We start from the raw sequence: 21,253 nt of genomic DNA, 5'->3' as shown, positions 1-21,253 counted from the left end.
TTACACAAAAATGATTGCAAATGTGATTTTTGCTAAAAAATGAGAAAAGAAGAATTTATCCTGAATCATCAAATAATCCTTACTGTGGGATAGATAGTTGTTAATCTCTCTTCATTATTGTGCAAATGCCCCAAATCAGATTCAAATTTCATAAAATGACTTTGTACAGGTCATGGCATGGTTATAACAGACTTCCAGAACTTGAGGAAATGAACTTGAGTATTTCATGACCCTGACTTGCTGAATATATACAGTGTGATAGGTCAAGTGTTGATAAATCTTTTATACTTAGCATGTTATAGGAGTGTCCATAATATAAACTGGCAATTATACTATGGACAGATACTGAAGAGCAAATTTGTCTATGCCATATAAATACAATGATTGCTCCTGAGTTGGTTAAGTTGATATGTCAAGTAACAGCATATCTAAAATATGAATAATTTTATCTTTAATCATTATTATCCATATCAGTAACTTAAAATGAAAATAAAGAAAGATGATGGGAACAAAATCTTAAGTCCACCTCCTGGATTGAACACTGGGAAAGAACATAGTTTTTGATCCCATTCTAAATGGAATTATCACTTTGAAATAACACTGATGTTCACTGAAAATATTGCTCCTAGGCTCACAAAATGAGTAGATCTGCCAGTAGATACTTGAGTTTTATTCAATTGACCCCCTTGGTTAAAAAAAAAAAAGTACCTCATTGATCTGCAGCAATGTGACAAGGGCTGAATCTAAATGCTCCTCAGCACTAGGGCTTATTTATTTATTTTTCTTAGCTAACTCCTTTCTTTTTGAGCTAGGTCTTTTTTTACCCCTCCTCCCAGGAGGAAATTTCAGCTGGAATTATTTGTATTTGTGTGTTCATGAGAAAAAAATTGAAAATATTAGCTAATGATAGGCTCAGAATATTATCTTTTCATTTTAAAATACAGTGAATACAATTCCCAAATAAAAAGGAAACAGTGATGCAATGTGTCATGTTTAATGATTTTTAATTAAAATTACCAGAAAGAATTCCATATCTAAGAAATATTTTCATATATAGTAGCAATCCTTTATTCATAATTATTTATTTATCATTTCCACTACAAACGAAGTATTGCACTGCATACCTCCTACGTAGCCCACATTATTTCATTTGATGGCTATTTTTGAGAATATTAATTGTTTCTAAGGAACATGTCCAGACCAAAACCTGCTTGTTTTATGGTTTTTGTCATTGCTAGATGATAGGCATAAACTTTCATATGCAGTATCTTTCTATCCACTAAGAGGAAATCTCACAGACTAAAGCTTGTCCTCAAAACTGCATTTGACCTAATGTCAGACTTCATTTCAACTAATTATTGGTTGAAAATAGTATCGCAAACTTTTCTTCTGGTCGGGTCTTGAAATTAGATCCTCCCATTCTCAGCCTCCCAGATAGATAGTGATAAGCCACTTGTACCTGGCTCAGTTGTGGCAGTGGATTGGAGAAGTTTGTATACAACTTTGTATTCATTTAGGCATATGAGATATTTTGAATTCTTTTTGCATGACAGCAGCTTTTTGAGACTCAAGGATTCCAAAAATAGTATTATAGAACAATTGCAAGGAAAACCACAATTTAAACCTTGATCAGAGCTAGCTAAGGGGAGCTATGAGGAGCAGAACCCATAGGATTTGGTATTGTTTTCCTTTAACATCAACATTAACCATCAACATTAAGTTCTGAGCCACACCTGCCTAGCAATAGTAAATCTCTGAGCTAAAAACCCCACTACCACCAAAAAGTATCTCAATTAAAATATATACTCATCTATCTATGATAAAGTAGGTAATTTTGAAATTTGAGAACTGTATTGATCTTAGAGTCCTGTGCCGTTTTCACAATATGTGGTTTACAAGGCTCTTTTCCAATAGGGTCTATTACTCAATAGTCCTTCGATCATTAATAATTACTATGTAGAAACTCATAATAGGATTTTTCTCTCTGCCACCGACATCTCTTAAAAGAGATTCTTTTAAATTTGGATGCATTTAGAAGAAATCATACTGAAATCATTCAAAAGGCAAGGAAACTTTCCAAACCATGTGACAAGGTTAAATGAAAGAGCTTTCCTTTGGCAAAGCTGAAATCTTTTCAAATTAAATTGTAGAGTCCATTAGGAAAGGAAATATGTATCATGCCAACTTTATTCAGTGCACAGATCATGTATTTAGCCTGAAGACTGAATTATCTTCATAGTTTCTTTTGGGTTGGTTCCATAAAGAAAATATCAACACATGTCCAACCTCAGGACATTTATTCATGGAATGAACATTGATTGCATTAAATAATAGCATAGGAAAGTTCATCTTCTACTAGAAATGAATGGTTTTGAAATAATGAAAAAGTATTATAATTTCTATGCAATGAGTCTGCAATATGTGCAAAACACGATTTCATATTAAATGTTAGAAGATCATAATAAAAATTTCTTGGGTCCTGTAAGACATGTATGTAAGATTTCTAAGACAAATCATTTTTAAAAATAATACTTAATGTAATGAACCCTTTGTGAAGCCACAAAGTTTATGTTAGATAGCTGAAAAAGAAAACACATTCATAATATAAAATAGAAACATCAATATTTTATTAATACAGTGAAACTTTACACTAAAATTATTTAGCATGAAATTGTTTTGTCTATATAAATTCAATTATGATTAGTATATATAATGTATAATCAGGAGAACCTTTCATTTAAATATTTTCTTAGGGACTTATTACTTATATTTAGATTATACTTTATTAATTCATAGTATTTTTCATAGTGAATTGTATTTCATTTTCATTGTTGTTGTATCAGTTTTGATGGGCTACTAGTGGTTTCACTCACCTTGTGGATGCTGTTTATTTTCCATGACATTTTTACATGGGACACAGTGCTTCTAAAATAATTAAAGATAATAAGAAGCTACTAATTCTACAAAGTTTATCTGTACTATTTCATTGGAATTTCATTTGGATTATGATAGCTGCCAATTAATTTATATAATGTAAAAAATATGTAATTTTACTTACTAGGAATTTAATGTATGCTTACATTATAACTGTGTTTTCCCAGATATTCACCTTTACTCTTATCCTCCATTGTTATATACAAAATGGCAGAGAATTTTCTAGATATAATATCTTTAACTTTTCTTCCATAACAGAGGTATGACTGTATGAAGCAAACTATCAAGATTTACAATATTCAATAGTCTTCTGAGTTATATGTAACTGTTACTTGTGGACTGTTGGTATTTTTCTGATAGATGTTGTAGCAATGTTATTATCTAGTGTTATGAAACTATCTGCTGTGATCTGACTTCATCTGAGTAGTCATTTGTAATTAAATTACAGTTCTTCTCTGGTTTTTCTTAAACTATTGAGAAATATTCTCTAGTTCATAAGACTGTAATTCAGTTTCTTTCCTTAAGGCACCATTCCTAGTAACCCTGGTCATTTCACTGTCTATCATCTGCTTAGTCCAGTTACATTAAAAACAAAAAACCAAAACCAAACAATAACAACAACAAAACTCCTTCTATGTGTATACCTGATTATCCCAGTCTGTTACCATGTTAGATGAGTTTTAGCATATGCATCTTCCTTAAACTTTATGCCTCCTGGCAGTCATTTTCTACTTAGAAATCCCACCATCCCGTTCTTTAACTTTGTACTCTTGCTTGACCTTGCTTTATTCAGTTGCACAGTTTTTCTTCCCAAATTAATAATCCAGATGAAACAAACACATTAATAAAAGACCTTCTTGTCATTTCAATTACTCTCAGAATGTCTTTTGGTTAATGATATTGAGTCTAATAGATGAATTAGTATTTATTTTTATAAGAAAAAAGTTAACTACAGATGCTGAATTATTAATACGTATTGTGTTATGCCAAGGTCGCAGGACTCCCCTGTAAGACCACCGAGAGTCAGACTCTACAGCTGTTTTATTTGAACGGGCTGCAGCTTGGGTCTTGTCCTACACTCTGACACAGCGGAGCCTAGGAGGAGAGCCCCGAGCTAAGGATTTGCAGGTCTTATATAGGCACACAATCAACCAGGTGTTTTGATTACCACCATGTGTTGCTTTGTTAGACAGAAACAAGCAACAAGTGGTGGTCACTGCCTCAAACTTTTTAACCTTTCAATTGTTCCCTTATACACTGTGTTAAGTATAAGAACACATCAAATTTGGTTAGATCTAAAAGTCATATTTTTTCAGTTCTTTCCTAATAGTTAAGTATCCAAGACATTATAGTACATATAAATATGCTGTACAACAGATTTTGTGCACAGGAAAATGTATTTAATTCCTCTTGTACATATAAAGACAAGACTTTTTAGGATGAACACGTAAGAGATGATTAAATGTGAAGAAAAAATAAAAATACTAGTTTATCTAAAATATTGGGCAAGCATCAATAGTTCTTACACAGAGTTGATAGGATGAGGGAGTTACAGGATTTTCTTTTTCTACTTTTAGTCACGTAATACTTCAGATTATTATTAATAATATCAAAATCTCTGAAGAATGTCACATGGAATTAGATATTATTAAATAAGTGTAAATATTTTAAATCAGATTTTATTCAGTGTAATTATGAACATCATTTTGAAGGGTTAAAGTACTTGAGGCAGTGACCATTTGTTGCTTGTTTCAGAGCAGAGCAACACGTGGTGCTAAACCACCTGGTTGTGTGCCTTTGTAAGACCTGCAAATCCTTAGCTCGGGGCTCTCCTCCTGGGCTCCGCTTTGTCGGAGTGTAGGAAGAGGCCGGGAGCTGCAGCCTGTTTAAATAAAACCTTAAAACAGCTGTAGAGTCTGACTCTCAGTGGTCTTCATGGTGGGGGTCCTGCGACCTAGGCATAACAATTTCACTAAAACTAAGGATTATATTAGAATCAGTAAAAATGGCTCAGAGACATTTTTTTTCTTCCAAAAACAAAATTTTTTAGAGCTTCAATTTTTTTTTTATCGTGAAAATACTGTACAGAGGGGTTACAATTACATGGGCAAGATAGTGAGTACATTTCTTATCAAGCATTGTTGTCTCCTCTTTGTTTCCCCTTCCCATCCCTTCCCACACTCCTTCCCTCCCCCCACCCCACACCAAAGTTGTTAAGTTCATTTTTCAACATAACGACTTGTTTTCTTCTAAAATAAAATACTCAAAAAAGAAATAAATTAAGCCGGGTGCTGGTGGCTCGGGTGCTGGTGGCTCACGTCTATAATCCTAGCTACTCAGGAGGCTGAGATCTGAGGATCACTGTTCAAAGCCAGCCCAGGCAGGAAAGTCCATGAGACTCTTATCTCTGATAAACCACTAGAAAACTGGAAGTGGTGCTGTGGCTTAAGCGGTAGAGCTCTATCCTTGAGCTGAAGAGTGCAGGGACAGTGCCCAAGCCCAGATTTCAAGGCCCACAACCAACCAAAAAAAAAAAAAAATTGAATTCTGTTATTCAGGAAAGATCTGTAAAACTGAAATTACATTAGACAAAATCCTCATGTTTGTATCTTTATTCAATCTGTGCTTTTTCAGTATTAACTGAGGAAAGAAAACAATTGCAAATGTCCATTTTTCCACTTTATTTAATATCAGTTCTGCTGTCATGTTTTTTGGGAACAAAATCACAGGACAATACATCAAGTGTTTAGATCTCATTGTGAAGGTACAGGACAGTAGATAATAAAGAAGTGGAATTATATGATCATTACTTTTCCTAAAGAATTCAGTTTATTGTTTCTATTTCCTTTCTAAAAAATAAAAAATAAAACAAAAACCAAAAACAAACTTTTGTCATGAGCTACAGGAATGCTTTCATTATTGTTGTTGTTGTTGTTAGCCAGTGCAGGGCATTCGATTCATGGTCTGGATGTTGTCCCTTAGTATCTTTGCTCAAGATTGGTGCTCTTCCACATAATCCACAATTTTGCATATTTTTGATGGTTATTTGGAGATAAAAAGATTCTCAGGCACTTTCGTGATTAGGATGATTTCAAACCTCCAACCTCTAATTCTTAGCCTCTAGAGTAGCTAGATTTATATGCATGAACTGCTAGAGACTGGTTTTGAAATTTTAATATTTATATGCAATGATGCTTACTTTTAAATTTGTATCAAACAGTAATGGCTTAAAATATATACTCTTCATATTTTATAATGATATTTTAAGCATTGGTTGATTAAAATAATTGTCAATTTTAAGTCTATATTTTCTTTAAAAATGTGTTTTTATTTAAATAGTAGTACACAGAAGTCATTAACTGAAGCAGTATATGAATACATGCCTCTTGATCAGTGTCACTCCTTTTAACGTCCTCATGCCTTCTATCATTTTTATTAATTTTTAGGTTTTCTATTGATTTTTTCCACTTAACAAAGCAATTTATGTATACAAAGAATCTTGATTTGTGCCAACCCTTCAATATCTTCACCTCCTCTCCCTTTCTAACCATTACTTCCCATATTTTTCTTAGTTCTATGGTATATACAGTTCAGTTTGGCTTGCATTCTACTTATTTCCCCCATTCATTCTTTACCCTTCTCACTTTTCCTCCACCCCCTTTCAACTACCAATTTCCTGGTACTTATTTTGGTACTACTTATTTTGTTGGGTTTTGAATTCATTTTTCTAAGAAATTATACCATCTTCACTCTCTATAGAGTATACTTTACTTCAGTTAATTCAATTACAACCTCTTGGGTGGCACCCAGTGTGTTTACTTCCTGATTTAAAGTCACATTCTATCTCCCACAGATCAGGGAAAGCATGATACCAATCTTTCTCTTACATCACTTGATATAATTTATTTCTAAGTCTTTCCATATCTTTAAAAATGGTACAAACCATTCTTTCTGATGGAAGCATAGAATTCAACTGTGTCTATATAACACATTTTCTTGATCCATGTCTATTGAGGGGTTTCTGGGCTGATTCCTTATCTTAACTGTGGTAAGTAATGCTTCATTAAACATGGTTGTATTGGTGGCTTTAATGTATCTTTGTGCTGTATTGGATAAATACTCAGGAGTGGAATTGGTTTATAGGGAAGCTCTATGTTTAATCTTTTGAGGAAGCTTCATACTGCTTTCCAGTGTGGTTGAACAAGTTTAAATTCCCACTAAGAGCGTAGTAGTGTTCCCTTTTGGTCACAGCCCCAACAGCATCTGTTATTGCTAGTTTTTTTGATAAAGGCCATTCTAAGTAGGATGAGGTGGAACCTCAGTGTTGTTTTAATTTGCATTTCCTTTATGGCCAGAGATGTTGGACATTTCTTTGTGTTTCTATTGGCTGTTGTTTCTTTGAGGGTTTATTTTTTTGTGGGTTCTAGCCTATATTTTCTTTGTTACTATTGCTATGTTGGGTAACGTGTATTGAATGCCATGTCATAAATAATCACCACAGTAACTACACAAAATATTCTATAAATATATATTTTTTAATTTTGAAAATTAGTTCTCACATTTGATCTGAGATATAGTTCTTACCTTCATTGTTCAGGCGGAAAAAGAACTCATCAAGTTAACTGGTTTTGCCAAAACAAAGGTTTAGTTATATTTGAATAAATATAAAATTATTAAAAATTTCTAAACAATTTTTAAATCATCTTTGTGCCTAGAATTAGAGATTGGAAAAATGTTCACAAAATAGCTACATTTTCAAACAGAATGAGGAAGATGTATTAAATAATTCTTACTTATGTTCATTATTCCTTCACACTTTCATTTCTCTTTATGAATTTATTTACTTGTTGTTGTGCTGATGATTGAAACTGGAAAGAGGGAATAATCTTAGCATGAAAGAGCCAACCAGAAATCTGAGATTTCATCTCAGTTCTGAAAGCTGGGAGTCTGGAATGTGCTCTGAGAAGTCTAACCCCTGAATTCTAGGAGACTAAATAAATCTCTATCTGGAACAGAACATTTAAAACTTCAGAAGTGTTCTGAGAGATTGGAAAGAACCTCTGTATTAGCTGTTGGTTGGAAATTTACTTCTCAAAGTTCAAAAATAGTTCCATCCTGTAGGACTGCATCATGGTATAATCAGGACTCATCATCACAGAGTATGGAGGACACACGAATCAAATGACTCAAGTCAGCCTGTATCTGTCTACTCCTATGAACCAGGACATTAGATTAATATTCCTGAATGACTTGAACCAGGCATGGCAACAACCTTAATTTGATGCATATCTCTTGTCACAATTAAGTATGTCTTAAAATATTACAAAACAGTTATAAAAGGAACTAAAGATGTGGGACTAGATAGTCCTTGTCATTGAACTACACCACGGTGGCAGCCACAAAGGTGCATCATTGAGACTTCTGGGAAGGAGTCATACAGTTAGCTCATAACCTATGTCTCTTGGTTCCTCGGGTTTCATGGAAACAATTTTGAGTGCTTTTCTTCTAATTTGACTATTCCTGTCTTGGGTTTTCAAATCTTACTCTCTTCCTTTCATAAAAAGACTCCAAAAGCTGTGTATAAGACCAGATAAGATGATGTTATGTGAAATGAACCCCAAGATAGGGACACAAGTGGGTTTTTTTTCTTGCAATTGTTCTTAATGTATGTATAATGTGATATTTTTGTTTCTTTCTATGTTCCTCCTCCACAGTATAGCCCCTGTTTTCACTGTATTTGATGTCAGTGCCCTGCATCTTGTATATACTCTTCTCTAGCTTAGGGAGGGGAAGTGAAAAAATAAAATAGGGATACAGGTTGACCCATTGTAAAAATGAGATGTATAAGACACTATGTTGAAAAATGAGCTGTACAATTTAGTGGGGAGAGGGGAAAGAGGGAGAGGGAAAATGTAGTTTTGGAGGTGGGAGGGAAGAGAGGGTAGGGGGAAAACAAAGGAGGAGGTAACAATGCTTGATAAGAAATGGACTCATTACCTTGCTCATGTAACTGTAACCCCTCTGTACAGTATTTTTACAATAAAAAAAAACATTTTTAAAAAAGGCTCCAAAGTAAATCATATGTATTAGAATTTCAGATGAAGAAAGCAGGACACAAGCTGGGCACTGGTGGCTTAAGAGTGTAATCCTGGCTAATCAGAAAGCTGAGATCTGATGATCTGAGTGAGCCATGCATCCCAGGGAGGAAAAATCTGTGAGACTCTTACCTGAAACACTAAAAACCCAGAAATGGAGTTTTGGTTCAAGTGGTAGAGTACTAGTCCTGAGCCCCAAAACTCAGGGACAGTACCTAGGCCATGAGTTCAAACCTGAGAACCAGTACACAACACACTCACATACACACATTTCCACAAAACAAAAAACACAAAAATCTGGACATTAAGGGAAAAATCGTTCATTATGGGAGAATTTAAACTCTCAATCTTACACAGAGTGAACAATTATTAATGGAGGAAAAATGCTTTATTTGAGCTTAGAGAACTCTACTTGTTGCAAGAAATGTCAGTGCCAATTAGCATTGAATGTGACTTAAGAGCTAAAATGCAATTTCCTTTCATCCTTATTTAAAGTCATAGTGTCATTAATCTAATTCATTTGTATATGATTAAAATATTTTCTTGACAGCATAATAAAAATAAAAACACTTCTGATACAGTCATGAAATTAATGACTTTTTATTTGATTAATACCCACACCTTGTTTCCTCAGAGTTTATGCTAATTCACTCTAATCTTTTTTTAATCCTATAGATCTACAAGTGTGAATTTGTGTGGGGAAAGGAAATCCTGCATGCCCAATGTATGTTAATGTCAAAGGGGAAACAAAACCGGATAATACTGCTCTAAATGTAAATTTAATAAGGGCATGCAGGAAAACTCATTACTAAAATCTGCTTCAAATGGAAAGGATTTTCCTTAATGATGAAAAAACCTGGATCACAGTCTCTGGGGATGTGCAGAAGAATCTATAGTGTTAATCTCCAAGAGCAAAGCCTATTAGGCAGATGGTATAACAGAAAGAAAGAAATGTAGTCTCAAGCTGAGGGAAAGGAAAAAGGCATACCCTCTTCAAATGATAAATAGGATGGAGAGTCACCTCATGAAAAGAGGAACATGGGAAAATACATATTCATAGCTAGAAAAGTTATAAAGAGTATTTGAATCACAGAAAAAAAATCAAAGGAAGTTTTAAAGTGCTGAGCATTTAATTCTTATTGGTAATTCTAACAAAGGAATTACCAGATCATGACTTTTAAAAATATAAAACTTATACTGTGCTAAAACTTGTCTATAATCATGTGGCACTGACTTTATTCTTCCATTCTTCTTTATAAAACATATTTTCTTATTTTTTATCAAAACTGGTGAACTCATAATTAACCTAAAGTAAACTTGTTGATACAATATATTTCTAAAACTACAATAATTTCATCATTAATTTCTTACCTTCAATATAATCTACTTATATTAAAATTATCAAGTAATGATGCATACAAATAATATTCTAAAAACTATTCACTATCCAGGTAAACATATGCAAATATTTTCTTAAACATTTTCCAGAAAACACTCTTATTTTATTTGAAAATTGAAGCCCAGATTTTCCAGAAAAACTTAAAAAGATAGTGTTGCTTTATAAATCGTTTGAATCTTAGTAATATTCCATAAGAATTCACTGGTCAATATTTATCTGACATTGATGGAGTGTTTACTTTTAGTGAGTGCTTACTAGTTGCAAGATATATAGCAATGTAAGCAAAAATAAATCCTGATGTTTATTTGTATTATATCACTGAAATTTGTAATAATCTTTTTTTATTAGAAATGATTATCTCCATATTTTAGGATATACATATATGTATATATATATATATATATATATATATATATATATATATATATATATATACATATTCTATGTTGACTATGCTTTGCTAGAACTCCTGGGCACAAATGACCAGTCTCTTAGTTGTGACTACGTGGGAATGCCATCATGACTAGCTACTTCTCTACATTTTTTAAGTAAAGGAACTAAGTATGTATTAATTCATCACAGTTAAACAGTTACAATCATTCCTTCACTAATATCATCATTGTTCTTAAAATCTACTTAATAAATGATGAGTATTTATGCTAAAATTGTTTGGTTAATGCTGTGGATATAATTACTTAAATTGGTCTCACTATCAGATTTGCTTGCTGCTTGAATTTACATGTTACCTATTTACATATAACCCTATCTATCCATAGCAGGTACTTAGAAAGCAAATTATCAGTTCAAAGACAATGCAATATTTAGATGTTGTGATACAGCAATAAATAAGTACCAAATTCAGTTTACCAAATTGAACAAATTGAAATACAATTCAAGGGTGGAGACAAAAGGTAGGGACTGGGGGAGAGTGAAGAAAGAGAGGACACTATGTGCATGAAAATGTACTCAGTATCTGACATGTAATTGTGATCCCTCTGTACATCAAGTTTATAATAACAAAAAAGTAAATGAATTAAAAACAACAGCAAAAATTATCCTGCCTGGATGCTGGTGGCTCACACCTGTAATCCTAACTACTCAGGAGGCTGCGATCTGAGGATTGAAGCCAATCAGGAGAGTTAGTCAGACTTGACTTGTGGCTTAAGTAGTAGATTGCTAGTCTTAACCAAAAGAAGATTAAGGACAGCTCTCAGAAGCAAGACAAGCACACACACAAAAACATAATAAAAAATAGATCAATAAATAAAAAGAAAAAAGAATGTAAACACATTTTCAAGTTCTTGTAGCATAACATGAATAAATAACTTTTGTCTTACTTACAATATTTTAATTAAGAAGTTACTTTGCTGTCATTTACATTTTTATCTTGTCCAAATATTATCAAAACCATAAAATTTGAACATGAAAAATCTATATTTACATCTATAGAAACTAATAGAAAATAAATAAACTTGTTAAAAATGTGTAAGTAATGTGAATGAACATTTCTCAAGAAAAGATAAACAAATGGTGATGTTGTATCGGAAATAATGATCAATTTCATTAATCATCAGGCCAACAGGGATCAAAATCACCACAAAGAGACACCACTTCATTTACTATTAGCACAGGTATCATCACAAAGATAATAAATGACAAATATTGGTAAGTGTTTGGCAAAAGAGAACACTTGTACATTGTTAGGATGAATGCGAATTAAATACATCTTACAATGAAAGACAGTACAGTTTCCTCAGTGACTAATAGATCTACATTATATTCTATATACTCTACCAACTCCATTAACTTGCATGAATTCCAGAATTGAAACTACTCTTATGCTCATTGCAATTTTACTCATAATTGACAAGGTTTTAAAAATAACCCAATGTTCTACAAATACAAAATTACAGAATATGTGTCCATCTTAAAAGAAGGAATTCACTGTATTTAATGTTGGTATAATTTGTGGAGGGGAAGGGAAAAAACAAATAGTTTAAATAGGGATACGGGTGAACCCATTGCAACAATGAGCTGTACAAGATGTTCTGTCGAAAAACGAACTTTACAACTTTGGCGGGGAGGGGGTCGAGGGAAGGGAGAGGTTGGGAGGGGATGGTAAGGGGAAACAAAGGAGGAGGCAACAATACTTGATAAGAAATGTACTCATTACCTTGCTCATGAAATTGTAACCCCTCTGTATGGTATTTTCACAATAAAAAAAATCAATACAAAAAAAAGAAAAAAGAAGGAATTCATTTTGCTAGTAGCAACATAGATGAACTGCAATGAAATAAGAGTTCCATAAATGAGCCAGATGAAGTAAGATAAATGGTCTCACTTTTGTGAGGTACCTAAATTTGTTACCCTTGTTAAAAAAAAAGGAAAAAGAAAGAGAGACAGAGAGAGAATCAAATGAAGGCTGAGGATATGAGAATATGTTGTAGGGGCCACATAGCTTCAGATATGCAAGATAAGTAAGTTTGAGAGATTGAGTTCATAGGCTGGGAATATGGCTCAGTGATAGAGTGCTTGCCTCACATCCATGAGGCCCTGGGTTTGGATCCTGAGCACCACTTAAGCAGAAAAAGCCAAAGGTGGTGCTGTGGCTCAAGTGGTAGATTACTTGCTTTGAGCTGAAGAGTTGAGGGACAGTGCCCAGGCCCAGAGTTCAAGCCCCAGGACCAACCCCCCTTGCAAAAAAAATGTAGTTCACAACAAACGGGATATGTTTAACAATATCATATCATATACTTGAATCTTTCTAAAACTTTGGAGCTTCAGTGTTTTCATGACACACAAAACTAATAATTATGGGATTGATAAGCTTGTGATTGGTAACAATTGGTCAATATACAAATTAGTTTGATTGTGGTAGATATTTGACAACTAATATATATTTCACAATATTTTTATCAAATTACAAATTACATACCTTGAATATGCGCAATTGTAATTATAAAATGTGTGTCAACAAGGTTGAAAAAGAAACTGTATATTGTCTCATAAACTTTTCTGTATTCAATCTTAATTTAATCACACAATTGTTATAGTCTATGAATGCACTTAAAAATTTGTTGCACACATTATTATTCCTGACAATACACTGTTTGTATTTGAAAAGAATGTGTGTATTTCAGTAATTGACAATCATGATGTACATAGAGTTCTAGGAGATGAGTTTTAAGAATTGTGAAAGAATTGCCAAAGCAATATGGTTATAAGAGATGTAATAAAGATGATGTCCTGTCTTTTTTTCCAATTTCTTTACTAATTATACAGTGGTTGCAGTTATAAAGAGTACATTTATTTTTGAACACTCCCAGTTTTTCCCTCTAGTCCTCTCCAAGAACTGTATAGTTCATGTTCAACATGGCGTCTAGTGATCATTATTGCCACATTTGTTCATCCTTTGTCATACCACTTCAGTTTCTTTCTTTGTCCTTCCAAAGACAGGTAAAAGGACAATCTAGACAGAATAAAAAGAAAACTAAAACGGAAACAAAGAAAAATTAAACCTCTTGTCTTCATTTCCTGGAATTCATGTTGATACATACTATTCTATATGATCAAATACTCAGAGCTATTGTGCCTTTGAGATCCTCTCCTAAGAAGATCCTCCTTTGGTCTCACTCTGTGTGAACGCCTAGAGACCTGTATACTTTACCATGTCCAAGCAAATATTTTCCTTTTACTATCGAGTGTTAGTGAGCCTACAAAAAATGTGAATAGTGCTATCTATGTCAAAACTTTTGACCTAAAAACTGAATGAGAATCATTTGAGCTTTCAATGTAAAGTCATCAATAAATTTTTCAGAAATTTTAAGAATATGCCAAATATATCATATAAATTATTCTACCATTGAATGCAAAGGAATGTTGGAAAGTATATAGCTGCATGTATTTCATGGCTATATGAAGGAAATTCATGTTTCTATTATTATATTGTCTTTACCATGCCTGAATTTTCAAACAATTCATGAAATTTCTTTTTTAGGAATATAAATTATTATAATATATCACCTAGATTGGACTGAGTAAAGTGAACCAGAAATTACTTCATTATACTTACCTTTCATTTCCTAGAGATTACAATTATCATAGCAGAAATCTAAAACATTCTTATATAAAATATAACTTCATTTTCTCTAGCTTCACTACAATAGATTAACTCACCCATTGAGATATTTCCTTAATTTGTCCTGATATCTACTTATTCTTCAGATACAACATACTTGTTTCACAGAAAATAGTATTCTTTAAGAGGCTGCCAAAAAGTAAGGATCAAAGCAAGATATTACTTAGAGTTCCTGAAACACCAATCAAACAAATAAGAGTAACCCCAGTTACACCATTCATAGGAAAATGTTTTACACTTACATATATATATATATATATATATATATACTTACCTCTCTCTACATATATAGCTCTCTTGTCTCTTGATCACTTATGTAGAATATTTTAAATTGTAAAAATATGTAATGAAATAAACAAATAATATTTGAGGCTTATAAATTCTTAAATAGAATGAATAATGGCAGTGCCCACAGAAAAACATCAAAGGAAAAAAATATTGCAAAAGTACTTTACATGGGTGAGGTAGAAATTTGCAAGCAGCAACAATATACACAAGACATATTATTCACCAAAATAGCCAACAACTTTTTCAAACAAATGCCATTTAAATTCATATTCTTTTTATTTGAAAAGTCTAAATATTTTATTTTAACTTAAGGAATAACCCTTATTGGTTTAAGTTAGTAGATCTAGCCAGCATATATATAGTTACAATAGTTCATTTCTTGGAACACAGGATTATGGAAACCTTATAAAACATTTCCCCTGTATAAAAATATACTCTCAATTTTGTGCTTATATACTATACTGTTCTTTTTTTATGTTTTTAGAAAAGGTTTTCTGATTTTTTTTTAGGTAGAGCTGCATTTTTTTCCTGTCCATTTAAAGCATTGTTTCATTAGTATCTTAATAAACATCACTTCATTTTAACATAGTTATCTACAAAATGTGTAGAACAAATCATTCCACACAAAATTATAATGAAGATAAAATAAGATAATTTAATGTAGAAGAGATCCAAAGTAAATTAGAAAATTAAAGCTTTTTCTCTCTCTTTCAGTCCTTCCTTTGTTCCTTCATTCCATCATACCTTTCTTACTTCTTACTTTCCTTCCATTGTTTTATGTGTTGTTATTAATGGCTTGGCATGTAATATACTTAGTTTATCTGAACTATTATTATTATTATAGATGAGGACAAATTTGAGAAGTTAGCTATCAGACACAAGAACAAGTAAAGCCCATTGATGTTAATAGATATAAATAGTATGTACATTTGTGAGAAAATATGTTTCATTTCTTATTAATACATTCTAGTAATTACCTACTGATTTATATTCTTGTAGAAATCCCAAAATGTATATCAATATTTGGTCATGTTCTACATTGTTTTTCGAACCAGTTATAAAACAGTTTACTTTTAACATAAAAATTTCAAAGCAACTGAAGCAACAACTTAGAACTTCTGTTTTATTTTTTGCATATTAAATATCTTTACAGGTCGAGAATTTTAAATTTATCTCCAGTTAATACATTTGTTCTTGTAAAAGATTTGTTTTGTCCTAAATTTGAATCCAAGTTTACAAAAATGTGAATTTAATTTTATTGTTGTTCCCTCCTTAGAGTATGATTTGATAAGGTGTTAGGAAAAAAGTTATTTTCATACAGTCATAGTAATCTATGAATGCAAAGTACATTAGCATGCATTAAATGTTCAGTTAGGTAATTGAATATGCTAGCATAGTAATTACCTGTTTTAATTATGATATATAATTAGTACAAGTGCATGTAATTATGTAGTTACATGGAACATTCATGTGATGATTGAAAAATGAAACTGTGGAATTACATATAAAGTGAATCAAAGTTAGAGGAAATATGGTATTCGAAGATTCAGAGTATACTTGCTAATCTTCTGTATGGATTAGCTGTTATTAAGTGAAAGGACCCGTTCCAAAAGACCACTGGGACACAAGTACAGGAAAAGGAGCTTATTTGCTAGCCTGGGCTGAGAAAAGAGAGGGAGAAACGGCACCCATCCTTTCTTCAGGGTTAAATTTATCCTCAGAAAAGCTCCTATTTTATTAACTATTATTTTGTTTTTATCGCTAAATGAAATAGTCAGGAAGCAGGGGAAGTCTTCTGCATGCTTGCTCAGTTGAATGCTAAAGATGGCACATTGACAGGGTAGGATTTTCTGATTGTAATAGCTACAGTTGAGTAGCAATTCTCCTTATGCAGCTGGAGCTAGGGGTAAAACAGGGCTCCAGGAAGTTAAGTGGGAAGAATGGCCAGGGCTGAAGGCCAGTTGCAGTTAGGCCTGGCCAGATCAACTGGTTTTGTGGGAGGGGCTAAGGACATAAGATGGAGGGCATGCTAACAATTAAGAATAGTTAAATATTTCCTTATTGTTCTAGACATTACAAATGATGAGAAAAAAAGAAAGGTAAAATATTGGACAAAGTAATTTGATACCTAGATAACTAATGGAATCATCTGTTTTAGCATGCCATAGAAATAAATAGAAATCCCTAAAGTGATCAATGCCTGACAGGTTTTCAGGAAGACTCACTCCCGTGAACCATACTAAAGATCAACATTTTCTTTGATAGACCCTTCCAAATATCAAAATTCTTTCTCCGTATGCAAAGAGTAACTGAATGAAGTCATTTACCTAGAAGCCTCTTGACTAAGATTTTTATTTTGTTTAGACTTTTCTTGTGTTATATCTACTTATACCTTTTAAAGATGCATAATAGGAAATTGGGGAAAAAAAACTGCTCTAAATTTTTGTGTTGGTAAAATTATGAAGACTATTCCATATAATACTTAGTGAATACTTAGTGAAATATCATAATTGAATGTATCACAATTGAATAATGACTTAACAGACAAATGAAAAGCACCAGGTCAATATAGTCTTTGAGAAATATCCTCTCACTAACTTTGAATCTGTGCAATATACTATTGTTTTTTTTTTTTCAGGAGCAAGTGTGGGCTACAGAGAAATTCTTTTGCATTGATATACTTTGAATTGCCTATTCAAATGTGTAGCTTCCAAAAACTAAGTATATCAATCCCAATACCTGGAAATTATTCCACCTAACTCTGTCCTTTTCATATAAATGTCAGACTAACAATCTCTTGTGGAAAGAGCATAAATCACAAGGATCTAAATGCCTACTGAGACACATTGAATCAAATTTTTAGGAAGTAGAATATTTGACTTCTAAGCATGACATTAGAATAAAGAAGCTCTCTAAGCTGTGGAAACAAAGAGATAAAGAAAGAGTAAGGAAAAGGAGAGAAAAATAGGTGAACCAGACACTTATAACATGTATATGTTGGAAAAACCAAGGTGACACACATTCTTTCTAATTAATATATACTACAAGATGAAAAATAACTGACAGGAAAGTATAATATGGTGGAAGAAGTTTATTAGCATGCCTAAGAAAGAAAGAATAAAACGTGCTCAGATTTTTAAGGAGTTCAGTAGAAGGAGAATGATGAGGGATGAATTTGGTGGTGAAGTATTGTATGTATACATGTTTGGGAATATCACAGAGAAGTCTCTCTTCTACAATTAGTATATGCCAACAAAATCTTTAAACAAATACTTCAAAATATCAAAACACTACCAAGTAACCTGTCATAGAATTGTATTTATTTAGGTTTAAGCTTATTTTAAGGCTGTAATATTGACCTGCACATTGAATATAAAAAGTATTCTATCTCAGCTTAGCAATTGAAGGCAAGAGTGTATAGAAAAAATAATATCCCCCATGTCAGCTTTCCTAGACTAGGGAAGCACAGTAGCCATCGGAGTGTACAAGGATATCAAATTAACCTATCAGAAAATTCCAAAGACAAAAATAGTAAGAGCCATGGTCTCTGTGTGAGTGCTTTGCCAGTTCTCAAACCTCATTATAAAAAAAAAAAGGAAAATAATTTGTAGAGTTATTTATTAGCAATAGTCAGACTCTTAGTTCAAAGTCTCTCTGGTGTTACATAAAATAGTTTTTATTGTTTCTATTTGGTTAAAGTAATAGGAACTTACTAGAATTTATTTTTTTAATTGTAAAAATACTGTGCAAAGGTGTTACAATTACATGGGCAAGATAATGAGTACATTTCTTATCAAACATTGTAGCCTCCTCCTTTGTTTCCCCTTCCCATCCCTTCCCATCCTCTCCCCCCGCCCCCCACACAATGCTCCCTCCACTCCACCTCCTCCCCCACCAAAGTTGTGAAGTTCCTTTTGCCATAACGACTTGTCTTACTAGAATTTATAATTATGAAGATGCAAGTATTTTTACAGTTGTTAAAGTAAGATCAGGAAGACAGTGTAATTCGTATTACCTCACAAATCACTTTTGCTAGTAGAATGAAATAATTTGAACCTAGAATTACAAATGTTTCTATGAATTTGCTTTTCCTCATTTAAAAGTCTCATTTTATCTTATGTAAAGTGCACAGACATCATATGCAGAAACAATCATAATTAATGTCCAATAAAAATAGAATAATATGGTTTTTTAGCAGTTTGTATGTTACTAATTGACATGCTATAACTTACATCTTGGACAGTAGAGAGTATTACTGGAGGTTTATTCGGCATATAGACTAATTACTAATTCTTTCCCTTTACTTAGGATTTTCCTCATTTCACATACAAGTAGAGATGTACTATGACCTCTTTTCCAAGCCTAAGAGGGATTTTTGCTTTTTTGTAATTAATCATTCAATAATGAGACAAAAATACACATGTGTATTGTCCACTGTCAATCACCTAGTTTATCCTTAACACATAATTCATAATTTGTTTAAGCATCTGTGATAACAACTCATTGAAATTATAATAATTCTACATTTATCTTCATAAAATAACTGTTGGCATCCATTAGATCTCAAGAGGCCAAATTTCAGAGTTTGGAGCACAAGATAAATTCCATTGCTTTTTTAAAAATGAATACTCATTGCTTCTTCGGGATATTGTTTTGTTATTAATTTATTTATATTTATTCTTTGATGATGTTTTTAATTTTTTCCTCAGAAAGAAGTTGTATAAAATAATATAAAGTAACCTCCAAATACTGTTGACCTTTAAATTACATGTACTTGCAAGTCAGGGAAAAGCTTCAAAAATATTGATTCATAACTCTTTCACATGCTTACATTCTTTTTTCCCTATAATTACTTATTTTCAGTGTCATGAGGAAACGTGTAGGTTAACACAAAAATACTTCATTACAGAAAAGGACAGCACAGGCAATAATAATAATGATGATCATAGTCAGGTATCATCAATATGACAGAAGATTGAGGTCTTTAAATACATGAAAGCTGATTGAAAAAACCATGTTCAAATGTTTTCATTCAATAGAAAAATAATGACCTCCTCTTTGAAGTGAACTATTTTCCCAGGACTTTGGCTGGGCTTTGAAGACATTTCTAATACATCTGATAAAATGATAGGACATTTTTTATGACCTTTTTATAATGAACTAGAAAGAAATGATGAGCTTTTATTATTCTTCCCAGCTCCATCGCTTTAGGAAATTCTCTCTTCAGTTTCAATTTCACCATGATAGTGTTTTAACTTCCTAAGCTGAAAATGGTTATTTTAACCTGTTCAGGCTGTTAGAATGAAGATGTAATAGAATGTATAGGTTGAACAAACTTTTTTTTTAATTTCCAGGTCTCAGAGAGATGTCCATGATGAAGGTAACAGGCAGATTCAGTGTTCCATAAAGAGTCTGGATTAAACGGGTGCTGGTGGCTCATGCCTGTAAATCTAGCTACTTGGGAGGCTGAGATCTGCAGATTATGATTGAAAGCCAGCCCAGGAATCAAAGTCCTTGTGAAACTCTTCTCTAATTAGCCACTCAAATACTGGAAGTGGTTCTGTGGCTTAAAGTGGTAGAGTGACTAGACTGAGCAAAAGAGCTCAGAGACAGTGCTCAGGCCCTGAGTTCAAGCCTCAGGACAGACCAAAAAATTAATAATAAGATTCCTGACTAAGAAGAGGCCATATTTGTGCTGATTCCCATATGTTAGAGGGGCAGAGATGTCTTCAAGTTTACTTTTATAAGAGCAGTAGTCCTATTTATAAAGTTGGCTCCTGTTTTATTTATTTATTTATATATTTACGTATTTATTTATTTAAATGCATTCCTGTCCCACTCCCCCACCCAACATCCTAAATAGGATTGGAGCAAATAAATCAAACTACAAAACAATTCACTTGCATCTGTCTCAGAATAGCAGGACCTACTACTTGGGCATTGTAATCTAGCATAGCTGACACTTGGCTCTTTTATTGAACCAATATCAGAGTCCTAATTTTATATAATTTAAGCAAGAACTAACTACTATCACCAGAAGCAAATGAGAATTCAAACTAATTCTTAAAATGAGTTTACATGCTCGTTGTATAATCAAAATGTTGCTGCTAAGAAAAGAAATGAAAGGAGAATTCTTGGCTCAAATTTCCTATATATAATTGATTTGCTTACATTTGGTGTTATTGCACACAACTACAATTCTAGTTACTCAGGAAACAAGCAAGAGGATCACAAATTGAAATCCATTCTAGGCAAAGCTAGTAAGATGCTATCAGAGAATCAAATGCTTAAAAAAATACAAAAATGTAGCTAAAGTTTTGTTTTGTGTGTTTTTTTTTTCTTTATCACTTGTTCCTGCCTTTCTCAGTAATTAAGGTTTTACTTAGTATCTATTTCTCT

This window comes from Dipodomys merriami, unplaced genomic scaffold, assembly GCF_024711535.1.
Source record: "Dipodomys merriami isolate MVZ:Mamm:240054 unplaced genomic scaffold, mDipMer1.0.p SCAF_2, whole genome shotgun sequence".
In the NCBI taxonomy this organism is placed as follows: Eukaryota; Metazoa; Chordata; class Mammalia; order Rodentia; family Heteromyidae; genus Dipodomys; species Dipodomys merriami.
Note: the sequence above shows the minus strand (reverse complement) of the source record.